Source organism: Choloepus didactylus, chromosome 3 (genome assembly GCF_015220235.1).
Source record: "Choloepus didactylus isolate mChoDid1 chromosome 3, mChoDid1.pri, whole genome shotgun sequence".
NCBI classification, from domain to species: Eukaryota; Metazoa; Chordata; class Mammalia; order Pilosa; family Megalonychidae; genus Choloepus; species Choloepus didactylus.
In genome coordinates, this window is record NC_051309.1 from 131,976,267 (window position 1) to 131,991,669 (window position 15,403).

The following is a 15,403-nucleotide window of genomic DNA, read 5'->3' on the forward strand; positions in this document are numbered from 1 at the left end:
TTGGAAAAGGAGTTAAGCAGAAAGGATTTGTGGAAAGTCCTATTGTCTGATGGCTTTGACCCCTGCGTGCTTCATGCAAAGCCAACAGAATTTTTGTGAGATCTTTATAGACAGAGCCATTGCCAGTCAGGACTGGAGAAGACAGACAAGGAACAAACTGAAGGAAAAATTTCTTCAAAGACAGAGCCATGGAGGTTGAGGTCTGGAGTCAGGAGGTCTCGGGCTGGGAGAGTGGAGCAGCCCACATGCATGGAAAGGGTGAGTTTGCCCTGGAGGTCGAGGGCGGGCTTTCTGCCTCGATGCTCTGGAAGAGTTTTGCCACCTCAGGTCCCAAGAGGTTGGAGCACATTCCCAGGGAATTGGGGAGAGCCTGGCTGCCACCATACTTTTCTGAAGGGGTTGAGTGTGTACCCCAGAGATGGAAGGGAATCCGGGAGCTGCCCCGATGTTTGAGGAGGGTGGGGCTGAGAAGGTGGTCTCCCCAATGTGTGGGTATGTTGGAGCACTCACCTAAGCGTTTGGAGAGGAAAGGGCTGCCGAAAAGGCCCTTAGGAAGGGTTAGACTCCCGCTCTCTCAAGCCCCAAGGATGCAACGTTGTTCTATAAATGACTCTCAGACTTTGAAATCTAATGAAGTCTGTCCTGCAGGTTTTAGGAACTGTTTTGGTCCTGTTAACCTTGTTTTCCTTACTGTTTCTCCTTATGGCAATGGAAATGTTTATCCTATGAATGTCTCTCCTTTGTATATTGGGAGCACATAACTTGTTCTAAGTCCACAGATCCAAGCTAAAGGAAAAGTGTGCCTTGGGACTGACCACGCCTAAATTGATTTTGATGGGATTTTGTGCTTAACTTTTGTTACTGAAATGATTTGAGTTTTTGTGATATTGTGATAGAATGAATGTATTTTGTATTTGGAAAGATATTGTCATTTTGGGGTCCAGGGGGTGGAATGTGCCGGTTTGAATGTATTGTGCCCCCCAAATGCCATTATCTTTGTGGTCTTGTGGGGCAGAGATTTGCTTGGAATGTCCCCCACCCAGCTGTGGGTAATGATAATTTTGATGAGATGTTCCCATGGAGGTGTGGCCCCGCCCATTCGGGGGTGGGCCTTGATCAGTGGAGCCATATAAAACATGCTGACTCAAAGAGACTAAACTGAGTGCAGCTGTGAGTGACGTTTTGAAGAAGAGCAAGCTTGCTAGAGAGGAATGTCCTGGGAGAAAGCCATTTTGAAACCAGAACTTTGGAGCAGACGCCAGCCACGTGCCTTCCCAGCTAACAGAGGTTTTCCGGATGCCATTTGCCATCCTCCAGTGAAGGTACCTGATTACTGATGTGTTACCTTGGACACTTTATGGCCTTAAGACTGTAATTGTATAGCCAAATAAACCCCCTTTTTATAAAAGCCAGTCCATCTCTGGTGTTTTGCATTCTGCAGCATTAGCAAACTAGAACACCCATTTACCTTCACAAATTCATTATTCTATATCACAATTTTCTGAGTTAGTCCAGACCGCCAGCATGTCTGGTTGTTAATCAACAGAGTAGCTCTGTGCTTACATTTGTAAAAGAAAAACTTTTGACATTAATGATGAGGTGCTGTTGGCTGCACAGTGGTCTGGCTAAGAGATAAAAATACTTATACAGTAGATTAAAACATGTACAGACACAAGGGTGAGTATATACTCAGCACTAAGAGAGTAAAAATGTGACACTCTGCCAGACTAAACACTCACACACACATAAACTGCAGAGCAGCATTCAAAGGGAAGCATTTACTTTCTGTTATTTCAAAGAAAACAGACACAAGCTTTTTCCAAATTAACAAGGCATATTCAACTAAGTGGGCCATATCAGGAAAGTGGCAAAAGAGTTAGCAAAGGAGGACAGTTTAATAAGTGCTTATGGAGCCCCTACTAGACACAGCTATGCCGGATGGACACTGAGAAAACAAACATAAAAACTGACACAGACATTGTTCTTGAGGAACTCAGCATACAGATGGAAATAAATAAGTATACAGATAATCTCACAAGTGAGATCAAGAGTATATTAGGTAGCTTGGGTTTCTATTCTGGAGGTGGTGGAAATAGTTTTAAATTAAAACAGACTCAGCACTTTTCCCTCAAGAATAATACACAGAATTTCCAACGTCAATTCTACTTTCACTGTCACCAATCCAGCTGCCAGAAGACCAAAATCAATTAGGAAACAAACATTCTTGAACCCCAAGCCTCCTTTTTGCTAATACCACAGAGAGGAGTTTGCTGGGCTTTGAAATAATGGAGATCACGAGTTTTACAGACATGATTACTACCTACTAGGATCCAGTGTTTCCTATTCTGAAGGATTCCTGAAGTAGACAGAATACAGATGTTTTCAGTAAGAAAAATGTGCCTGCACAAAACCTGGCTTTCTTAAAAAGCTGAAAAGTGGCTTAACACCAACAATCTTACCATCATAGACCTATTCCTAGAGTTGCCAAACCACTGTTTCTAAAAAAGTTCTCAGCACACAGCACAGAGACACCTTCACCATAGGGTATTTCTTGCATCTAGAAAGTCCTGGTTATCTTTCCACAGAGAAGAAAAGCCACACAGCCACTGCCAGTACATTGTCACAGTAAATGGTACTCAAGTGATCTAAGAGGATGAATGTGCATGTAGCTTCTGGGTAGCTCAGCAGAAATGAGTACAGGCTTTTGATGTCTTCATCAGGATTGGGCCCACTAGGATTTGAGTTTTCCACACAGCAGACTATCTCTTGGTGGTGGATATTTACTGAGAAGTCGTCTACAAGCACAGAATTATATTAGATACCTTGGGGGGAATTTATAAGAAATAAAATAAACTTCACTCTTACCCTAGAAAAACAAAAACTACAAACCCGGCAGATGTAGTAGCAATGCAAATACTAGCTAAAATATATTGGAACGTACAGGGGACAGGTGTCTTCCATTTTTTATTTGTTATATCATTTAATTTGATACAACAATCCAATGAGTAGGTTTTATTACCATCAATTTATGAAGACAAGTGGAGTTGTAAAGATTATTTTCATCTCTAGGAAGACAGGAACCAGATCTTTTTAACCAAATATCTATAGTATTCCACAAAGGGCTTGGCACATAGCAGATGCTCAGCAGCAGCTATTGGTTGAATGAAAAAGCTGCTCAGCCAATGAGGGTCAGAGCCAGTAACCAGCCAGAAAGTCCTTCAGCCAACAAAGCTCATGCTCTTTCTACCGCTTAAAACTATATTTCTTATTAAGTATTAGAACTGAAGTAGGCTCTTCATTCCTTCTGATTTCTGTATCAAGTGCTTGCTTTTCCTATTCACTCTAACCTTACTCCAATACAGCAAATTTTCCCCATTGATCACTGTGGTAGGCAGCCTTCCCACAGTTCCAGTCATTCCCACCTCCTGGTATGCACACCCTCACGCAGTCCCCTCATGCACAATACCAGGGTTAGTCTGTGTGACCACTAGCATCCGGCAGAAGTGACACTTATGTCATGTCTAAGATTAGGTTATAAAAGACTGCAGCCCTTTGTCCGGTTCTGGAAGCAAGCTGAGTTGCCATAAGCAACCCCAGGGAGAGGCGACATGGTGAAGAACTGAAATCATCTGCCAATACTTATGTGAGTGAGCTTGGAAAGGGAACCTCCAGCCCCAGTCAGGTCCTCAGAGACTGCACTCCCAGATAACTGCTTGGCTGCTACATCATGAGGGGCCCTAAGCCAGACCCCAGAACCACCCATCTGAGTTGGTCCTGAATTCCTGACCCTAAGAAATTGTGTGAGATAATGTTTGTTATTTTCAGCTGCTAAATTTGGGGGGGGGGGGGGTAGATTTGTTACACAGCAATAGATAACTAACACAGTCACAAATACATACAGATAAGACAGGCTAGATGAAAGTCATTCTGAAGAACAACTTAAGAGTCATGCCCTAATACAAGTGGTTCACAGGTGCCTCATATTAGTCAAAGGGCAGAATACATTCTGTTTTCCTGATGGGTGGCACACGGATACAGAGAAGCAAGATTGTTCTTCAAAGGAGGTAGAAGAGGAAACTACTGTGTGGATTCTGAATAAGGGGCACAGAAAATCCCACCCAGTGAAAAAATTGCCCTACATCCAACCTGATGAGCACTTATTCTGAAATTTTACTATTATTAATTTCAAAATATCTAAATGTTAACTTTTTAACATATTAGCGAGCTAACATATAAGCAATTACATGATAAAAAACCATTATCACACACTATCGCAAAGAAAAAAATCTGAGTAAAGGGAACACAGTACAGGTGCTTTTGATGAGGTTAGGACTGAGAATAGGAGAAAATGTTTGGGGACCTCCCATGCTGCCTGGTCTATTACAACATCACAATAAAAAAATAAGGAACTAGATAGTTGAGAGGGGTGTAGAAGAAACGGGCCAACTAAGACGAGGAGAGACGAGACAAAGAGAAAAGGGTAAGGACAGGTTTTGGCCTAGGCATGACCTTTATATGACGGCTAAGCAAGTTCAATGCTTTGTAATGAATTACAAAGGATAGTTTGAGAACTTAAAAAATATGAAGGAATACATGATGTAAATAACAAAATTATTTTCAAAAATTAAACTATTTTGTAAATTTTCAGCAGTTTCAAAAATACCTGATAGCAGGTTCAAAAACATGAGTGGTTACTGAAAATCTGAATTTACTCCTTTAAAAATTATTTGAACTCTAAAGTATTATAGCACGAAAGGAAAAGACTGGTCACTGAAGATGGACCACCTGGGATCAATTCCTATCCAGCCACACACTGGCTGTGTGGACTAAGATAAGTCACTTAGACAGTCTGCATCTCAGTATCTTCATTTGACAATGGGAGATAATTATAGTACTTTCTTCATAGAGTCACAGTAAGTATTAAATAAGTCAGTGCATATAACTGTTTACTGATACACAGTATGCATTTAGTAAGTGTTAGCTGACCTCATCATCACCTTATGGCATTAAGGATTAACTTACATATGTCAAGATTATTACTTTATGTATTTATTATATATATAAGGATATTTCTATAAATACCCACTTTCCATATGAATAAACTATAACCTGGATAAAAATATTAAATTAATAAGTAATAAAATTCCCCTACTTTCTGCAGAAACATATGGCCACAATAGGCCTGGTATTTAAAACCTAATAGGACCATTTGTTTGCAATTTTACTTTACTCTATTGAAGGACAAATATGTACCTCACCGGAAGATAGTTGATTAAAAGACAGATCTGCAAGTTATTTGATATTTTATGATATTATTAAAGAAGATCACTAGACAGTTGCCCTTTACTATTTTGTAACAGATTCTAGGAAATATTGTAGAATACCATTTGAATAAATCTGCTTAGAAGAAACAGTACCAGAAGAAACTATAATTTTGTGTATAAGTAATAAATCTTTTGATTTTTTTTTTTTGTTGGTTGATTGCTTGCTTGCTTCGTACTGCTGATATACGAATTCTACATCAAAACTATTTGATAAGCCTGTGAATCTCAGTAGTTTGATGACAATGTTTTTCCATCTGTAAAAACATCAAGGTTGCTGCTCTCTTTGGAGACTCACATTTGATCTCCGAGCTCTGCCATATTGAAATTTCACATGTCACCAGAAAAGACCTTACATAAACTGCCTAAGACTGTCCATCCTCACACAAGGCAGAAAGAGGAGATCAAATAATATGTAATTAAATAGCTCTCCTAGTAATGGGTAATTTAAACCGACATCAGAATCACAAGCTCAGCTCAGAGTCCAGTGCCCTCTCAACTTATCCAGGTAACCCCACACCCTGACACCCCTAATTAGGTGGACCATAGCCCCAAATGTTTTTTCCATATATTCTTTTTTCTTAATATAGCAAGGCACCTTGTCATTTATGTTAAAAAATATACTGCAAAAGAATTGTGGGAACATGGAGGAGTACAGAGTTTCAGGACTCAGTCCTCCCACCAGAACAACAATTATTCTGACAGAAATTGTCTAAAACTCCGGAGTTCAAAAAACACTACACAACATCCAGGGAAGAGTGGGAGGAAGGGGCTGTTAAATTACTGTTAAGAACTGAATTGCTCTCTCTGCACAGCTGCTACTTGCACCCATCCCCACTCTTGCAGCAGGCTGCTAGGGATCCAGCCCCTGCCTAGCTCACTGGCGACACAAAGGTACATAAAAAATCCTCTTTCCCCAATACCGTAGGTGGGTGTAGCTGGTCACTGATCAATCACAGCTTTTGATTAGCAACTTTGCATAGCTAGGAATCCAGCTCTGAAGCTGGTTGTTGTTTCAGCCTGCGCTGGACAAAGGCGGCAGTAGCCATTGGTTCGACCCCGCCAGGACAGAGGTAGTAGCAGAGGAGACTTAAAGATGCTTCCTAAGGGCTGCCGGGGTGGGGAAAGTCAGTTAGTTAAAGGGCTATATTTTCTAAACAGGCTAAGAAAGGTCAGTTTTGGGGAGCCCTGGAAGAAGCTCTTGGTGTCACTCCTGATCCCCTCCCCAGGGCACTTTGCAACAGGTCTGCACCCACTTAGTGGGTCCTGGCCCTGCACCAGCTGGTAAAGACTGACTTCGGAAAGTCCTCTCTGGCATGCCTTTCCTCCCAGAATTTTCCTGCAAGGCAAAGGCAGCTTAAGACAACAAAAGTAGCATAAGAAACTATAGAGGTGGACAATCTGGGGCACAGGCGTGCTGGCTTCAAAAACCAGGGAGATGGATGTCTGTCTCCTGGGAAACAGAAGGAACGACCAAACTCCTATAAACAGGAGAATGCCAAAACAAACAACAAGAAAAAGCCCAGGACAAGACAGATGAGAATGTGGGCATACTGACAAAGACCTTTAAAAAATTATCTTAAAAATGTCCAAGGAGATGAAGGAAAACACAGAGAAAGAACCAAAAGATATCAGGAAAGCAACTAATGAGGAATATGAGAATTTTAATAAAGATATACAAATTAAAAAACAAAAAAAAAAACAAAAAAAAAAAGAACTACTGGAATTGAAGACCACAATTACCGAAACAAAAAATTCCCAGGGGAGTTTCAAGAGAAAATTGGAGTGGGAATAGTAAAGAAACAGTGAGCTCAAACACAAGACATCTGAAATGAGTCAGAATGAAAAATATAAAGAATAAAGAAATAGTTGAAGTGAAAACAGCCTAAGACACCTCTGGAACACCATCAAGTACACCAATATACACATGATGGGAGTCCCAGAAAAAGAAAGAGAAAGGGGCAGAAGGAATATTCAAAGAAATGATGACAGAGAACTTCCCAAACTTAGCAAAAGACATGAATATGCACATTCAAGAAGCCAGAGAATGCCAAACAGGGTAAACATGAAGAAAAATACACCCTGTCATACTTCGATCACACAATTGAGTGCAAACAACAAGGAGAGAGTTTGGAAAGCTGCAAGACGAAGCAACATGTTATGTACAAGGGAGCCCCAATTAGACAGAGTCCTGATTTCTCATCAGCAACTGCAGAGGCAAGAAGGCAGTGGGTCAAAATACATAAAGTACTGAAAGAAAACAACTATCAACCCAGAATTTTATATCCAGTGAGACTTTCTTTCAAAAATGAGAGAGAGATTAAGACGTTCCCGAATAAACAAAAGATGAGGGAGTTCATTACCACTAGACCAGCCTTACAAGCAAAGCTAAGGGAGGTCTTCAGACTAAAAGGAAAGGGAACTATACAGTGGTTCCAAGCAGCATAAAGAAATAAAGACCTGCAGGAAAGGTAATCATTTGGGTAACTATAAATGCCAGTATTATTATGGTGTATTGTTTGGGATATAACTCCACTTCTTTCTTCCTACAGGTGTGTGCCAGTTTAGATGTATTATGCTCCCCCAAATGCCCTTATCTTTAATGCAAACTTGTGGGGGCCAATGTATTCCTGTTGATTGGGTTACAACCTTTTGATTGGATGTTTCCATGGAGATACGACCCACCCAACTGTGGGTGACTTTGACTTTGATTGGATAATTTCCATGGAGGTGTTACTCCACCCATTCAGGGTGGGTGTGAATTAAATCACTGGAACCATATAAATGAGCTAACAAACAGAAGTAACAGAGGGCAACTAAGAGTGACATTTTGAAGAGGAGCTGCAGCTGAGAGACACATTTTGAAGAGGACCATTGGAAGCTGACACTGACATTTTGGAGAAAGCCATTTTGAAACCAGAACTCTGGAGCAGATGCCAGCTACATGCTTTCCCAGCTGACAAAGGTTTTCCAGATGCCATTGGCCATCCTCCAGTGATGGTACCTGATTGTTGATGCATTACCTTGGACACTTTATGGCCTTAAGACTGTAACTGTGTAACCAAATAAACTCCCTTTATAAAAGCCAATCCATTTCTGGTGTTTTGCAAAACAGCAGCATTAGCAAACCAGAACAAGGTGCTAAAATGCAAATGCATAAAAAATCATGATAAATCTATGGTTTTGGACATCCAGTTTACAAAGATGTAAGTGATGGCAAGTATAATTAAAAGGTGGGTGGACAGAGGATGTAGGAAAAGTATATTTCTATGCTATTGAAGTTAAGTTGGTATCAAACTAAATATGATTATAATATATTTAGGATGTTAAATTTTAACCACATGGCAACCACAAGGAAAACAGATGAAAATATATCGAGATAGAAAAGAAAAGGTACTCAATATGGTACAAAACAAAAAAATAAATATAAAAGTAGGCAATAACAGAAGAACTGAGGGACAAAAAAGGTGTGTGTGTGTGTGTGTGTGTGTGTGTGTATGTATGTATAAATTACAACACTGCTTAAAGAAATCAAAGAAGATCTAAATAAAAGAAGGACATTCCATATTCATGGATTGAAAGACTAAATATTGTTAAGATGTCAATTCTACCCAAATTGATTCACAGATTTAACGCAATTTCATTATAACCACAACAGCTGACTTTGCAGAAATGGAAAAGCCAATTACTGGTTTATTTGGAAGGGAAAGGGGCACCAGAGAGCCAAAAACATCTTGAAAAAGAAGAACAAAGATGGAGGTCTCACACATCCTGACTTTAAAGCATATTACAAAACTAAAGTAGTCAACATGGTACTGGCATAAGGATAGACATATTGACCAATGGAATCAAATACAGAGTTCAGAAATAGACCTTCACATCTACATTCAATTGATTTTTGACAAGGCTGCCAAGTCCACTCAAGTGGGACAGAACAGTGCAAGGAGTTGAACTGGTTATCCATGTCCAAAAGAATGTAAAGAGACCCCTCTCTCACACCTTATACAAAAATTAACTCAAAATGGATCAAAGACTTAAATATAAGAACCAGAACTCTGAAACTCCTAGAAGAAAATGCAGGTAAGCATCCTCAAGATCTGGTAGTAGGCAATGGTTTCTTAAACTTTACATGCAAATTACAAACAACAAAAAACATTTATTTTTTTTATAAATGAATCAGACCTCCTCAGAATTAACTTCTGTGCATCAAAGGATTTTGTCAAGAAACTGAAAAGACAACCTACTCTACAGGAGGAAATATATGGAAACCACATATCCGGTAAGCGTTTAATATCCAAAATATATAAAGAAATCCTACAGCTCAACAATAAAAAGACAAACAACCCAATTTTAAAAATGGGCAAAAGACTTAAATAGACATTCCTCAAAAGAGGAAATGCAAATGGCTAAAAAGCACATGAAAAAATGCTCAACATCACTAGCTATTATGGAAATGCAAATCAAAACCACAGTGAGATATCATTTCATACGTACTATAACAGAATGCCCATTGACAACACACAAAAATAGAAGTGTTGGAAAAGATGTGGACAAACAGGGACACTCATTCATTGCTGGTGGGATTTTAAAGTGTTGCAGCCACTGTGGAAGACAGTTTGGTGGTTCTTCAGGAAACAAAGTGTAAAACTGCCATATGATCATCAGGCAATCCCACTATTAGGCATATATGCAGAAGAACTGAAAGCCGGGACTAAAATAGATATATGCCCACAAATGTTCTTAGCAGCAGTATTCATAATTGCCCAAAGATAGAAGCAACCCAAGTATTCATCAACTGATGAGTGAATAAACAAAATGTGGCTTATACATACAATGGACTATTACAAGCTGCAAAAAGGAATGAAGTCCTGATGATCCTTGAGGACATCATGTTGAGTAATGTAAGCCAGACACAAAAGTGCAAATATTTTATGATTTCACTGCTATGAACTAATTATAATAAACTCATATTTATAATCTAGAATATAGGTGACAGGAAATATATTGGGGTTGCAGAATGGGGAATTGATGCTCAATTTGTACAGAATTTCTATTTAGGCTGAGGTAAATGTTTGGAGACAAATGGTGGTGATGGTAGCACATTACTGTGAATGTTTGTTAATGAGTGAATGTTAAGTGAAGAAACTTTAGGATATGTATATTACTAGAATAAAAATTATAAGATAGAACATAGGTCTGTGCCACCCAGTGAGCCCTACTGATGATGTACTATAGTTAATAGTACAACTATAAGAATGTTCTTTCATGAATCATAACAAATGTATGACACTGATACAAGACGGTAATAATAAGATTGTATATTGGGGAAAAAATGCTTAATGTAAGTAATGCACAATAGATAAAACTATATTAATAATCTTTCACCAATTGTAACAAAGGTAACTATTGTTAAAAAAATAGTAAAATTTATTTTTAAAAATTGCTATCATTAATAGTAAGAAATGTACCACACTAAGGCAAGGTGTTTGTTGTGGAGTGGTACACAGGAATCCTGTATTTTATGCATGATTTTGTAAACTCACAATTTCCCTAATTAAAAGGAAAAAACGTGGGGAAAAAAAAAAGAATTATAAATTATATACCACAATCACATGGGATTTATCGTTGGCATGCAAGGTTGGTTCAGTATAAGAAAATCAATTAATGTAAAATACCACATTAACACAATGAAGGGGAAAAAACTACATGATCATCTCAACTGATGCAGAAAAGACACTTGATAAAATCCAACATCCCTTCTTGATAAAGCCACTGAACACCAGGAACAGAAGGAAACTTCCTCAACCCAATAAAGAGCACATATGAAAAGCCCATAGCTAACATCCTTCATAGTAAAAGACTGAAAGCTTTCCCTCTAAGATCAAGAAAATGGCAAGGGTGCCACTGTCACCATTGTTGTTCAACACTGTACTGGAATTTCTTGCCAGAGCATTTGTATTGGAAAGGAAAAAATGAAACTTTCCCTATTTGCAGATGACATGATCCTATATATGAAAGTCCTGAAAAATCTACAACAAGGCTACTAGAGCTAATAAACAAATTCAGCAAAGTACAAGATCAACATGCAAAATTAATAATGTTTGTATACATAGTAATGAGCAATGAGGAGAAGAAGAAATCAAGAAAAAAAATTCATTTACAATGCAACTAAAAGAATCAAATATCTAGGAATAAATCTAACCAAGGAGGTAAAGGATGTGTACACAGAAAACTGTAAAACACTGCTAAAAGAAACCAAAGACCTAAATAAATGGAAGGACATTCCAGGTTCATGGATTGGAAAACTAAATATTGTAACATGTCAATCCTACCCAAAGCAATTTATGGATTCAATGCAATCCCAACCAAAATTCCAAACAACCTTCTTTGCAGAAATCGAAAATCCAATCATCAAATTTACATGGAAGGTTAAGGAGCCCTGAATAGCTAAATCCATCTTGAAAAAGAAGATTGAAATTGGAGGACTCACACTTCCTGATCTTAAAACTTATTATAAATACATGGTAATCAAAACAGCATGATACTGGCACAAGCACAGATATATAAACCAATGGAACAGAACTGAAAGTTCAGAAATCAACTCTCATATTTATAGCCTACTGATTTTTGACAAGGTGGAAAAGACCAATTAGGAAAAAGCAGTGTCTTCAACAAACAGTGCTGGGAAAACTGGATATCCATTTGCCAAAAATAAAGAAGGAAGAACCCCTACCTCACACCTCATACAAAAATCAACTGAAAATGGATCAAAGACCTACATGTGAGAGCCAGACCTATCAAAGTCCTAGAAGAAAATGTATGGAAGCATCTCCAGGACCTGGTGTTAGGAATTGGTTTCTTAGATTTTACAACAAAAGCACAAGCAACAACAAAAAGATAAATAAATGAAACTCCATCAAAATTTAAAAACTTTGTGCCTCAAAGGATTTTATCACGAAACTAAATCAACAACCTACAAAATGGGAGAAAATATTTGACTTATACATATCCAATAAGGGTTTAATATCTAGAATATATAAAGAAATCCTTCAACTTAACAACAAAGATGAACAACTCAATTTAAAAATGGGCAAAAGACTTAAATAAACATCTCTCCAAAGAAGATGGTCCAAGGGGTCCTGCCACATATCTGATGGATGAGGGATGGGGTACTGTCCACACCAGAATGTGAGCCAGGCAGGCTTGTCCACACAGAACCATAAATAGTGCCTTTCTTATTCTTATTATTTCTGTAGCTCCTGCCCCTTCAGGTTCTACTACCTAGCCTGGAATCTGCAAATAAAAAGAAGGTACCAACATCAAAGGGCATTATCAAGAAAGTGAAAACACAACCTACAGAATGGGAGAAAACAGTTGCAAATCACATATCTATGAAGTCTAGTATCCAGAATGTATAAAGAAGGGTTAGAACTCAACAACAAAAAAGACAAACAACACAATTTAAAAATGGACAAAGGACTTAAACAGAATTTCTCCAAAGAAGATATACAAATGGCTAGAAAGTACATGAAAAGATGCTCAACATCATTAGCCATCAGGGAAATGCAAATCAAAACCACAATGAGATATCATTTCACACCAACTAGATGGCTATTAAAAAAAAAAAAAAAAGGAAAATAACAGGTGTTCAAGAGCATGAAGGGAAATAGGAACACTCATTCATTGCTGGTGGCAATGTAACATGGTCCAGTCACTGTGCATGACAGTTTGCTAGTTCCTCATAAAGTAAAGTATAGAATTACCATATGACTGGCAGTCCAACTACTGGGTATATACCCAAAATTATTGAAAGCAGAAACTCGAACAGATATTTGCATACTGGTGTTCATAGCAGCATTATACTGCCCATAAATGGAAGTGATCTCTGTCTATCAACAGGTGAACGGATAAAAAAATGTGGTATATACATACAATAGAATATTATTCAGCTGTAAAAAGGAATGACGTCTTGATACATGTGACAACATGGTTGAATCCTGAAGATATCATATTGAGTGAAATAAGCCAGACACAAAAGGACAAATATTTTATGATCTCACTGATTTGAAACAATTAGAACAAGCAACTCATAGTCAAAATCTAGAATATAGGTTATCAGGGGCTGGGGTTGGGATAGAGGATGGGAAGTTAAGGCTTAAAATGTACAATGCTCCTATTTGGAATGATGTTAATTTTTGGTAATGGATGGTGGTGATGATAGCACAACATTGTGAATGCTGAAATATATATCTGAATGTAATTAAAAGGGGAAATGTTAGATTGTATACCTATGGTAAGAGACTTAAATTTAAAAAAAATCATAGAAATACACTACACAGTTAACCCTAAGTTTAAACCACAAACTATAATTAATGGTAAAATTAGGAAAATGTGCTTTCATCAATTATAACAAATATTCCACACCAGTGCAAGATGTTAATAATAGGGACGTTAATAATAGGGAGATTAATAATCCTGAATTTTTGGCATGATTAAATATTCTGTAAGCTCACAACTTCTCTAATAAATGAAAAAAATAATATATTTCAAAATACATGTACATGAGGTATCACACCATATCTCTGAAATTTCCAGAGTATATAAAGTTTCTAATTCTGTACGTAGCAGTAAGTTTTCAGTCGAAACATCAGAAATTTTTTAAAGGCTGCAAAACACTTATTAGGAAAAATATTTTATCCAAATACTACATTTGCGTGTGTGTGTGTTCTTTTTTTTTTTTTAATTAAATTCAGTTTTATTGAAATACATTCACACACCATACAATCATCAATGATATACAATCCACTGTCCACAGTATGATAACATAGTTATGCGTTCATCACCACAATTTATCTCTGAACATTTTCCTTACGTCAGAAAGAACCAGAACAAGAATAAAAAATAAAAGTGAAAAAGAACACCCAAATCATCCCCCCATCCCACCCCATTTGTCCTTTAGTTTTTATCCCCATTCCTCCACTCATCCATATGTGTGTGTGTGTTCTTTACTAAAACAAAATCAATATTTAATAAGAATCACCACTTTCTTAGGCAGCTTAAGAACTGCTTTGGCTCATTTTAAGCCGCATTTTTTTTTATTTAGAATTTTCTAGTTTTAGATGGAAATATTTTTCAGAAGTCTTAACATACAGTTCAACTAATTACTCTGAAATGTATGGATATGGGAAGAACTGTTTGCTTACAATCCTTCTTCAATAATTCAGATACTTAAATCACCATTTCCAAAGCAAATTTCCCAAAATCAAATAAATTGCAAAATTAGAATATAATCAGGTCTCCAAGAAAGAGTTCCAAACTTCTGCCAAAACAGACCTCAAATTTTCAATCCTTTGTCCAAAAAAATTGGACTAAGCATTGATATTTTCCACCAAGCAAGCCACATAGCCACAAAATGTTTCTCATTTACTCCACTCCTGGGACCTACAGCCCAAATAAAAAATTTCCTGAATGCCCCAAATTTCAGATGCTATTCGGGATCCAAGCAATTTGTAATGTTATACAAGAAACATTATGATCTTTTCTTACCAACTCACTGTTTCAGGAATGCAATACTCAGGAGATTATCACAACCAATTAGAAGGCTGACACTGCTTTTGGGCATTTGACCAGAATGTTATGCTCTCTGCCTCTAGCTCAGATGTGATCTTGAACCATGAGAAATCTGCTGCTCCAGCTACTGTTCATGAAAGATGTTACCTCAAGGAAGCTAACAAAGATCCCTATTGTGTCCTATGACAAGAAACTTATTAACAGTGTATTCGATCCCCATGTTAGGAAAGGGCAAAACAGTGTTAAAAGCAGTTAAAGGCACCATCAATACTTCTGCACCGAAAGAGTCACAGAGGCCTCTAAAAAGATTTAAGATTCTAATTAAATTCAAATGTGAAATTTCCCAGAGTCTCAAATTGTCTTATGATTCCATTCCAATCCCAACCTACCTCACCTCCTTGTTATGCCAAATAATAACTTGGAGTTCAAAGTTACAAGTGTCATCTTTTCTAGATTTCTATAGTCTTTCAAGGAAAGACATTATTAACACAGAAAAAGAAAAGTACTACACT

The 15,403-nt window shown here is 37.7% G+C and overlaps 1 protein-coding gene across 1 annotated transcript in view; it reads right to left on the minus strand.

The window, feature by feature from the left end:
- Positions 1 to 15,403, minus strand: part of PRDM5 (PR/SET domain 5) — a 254,641-nt gene that overhangs the window by 173,026 nt on the left and 66,212 nt on the right.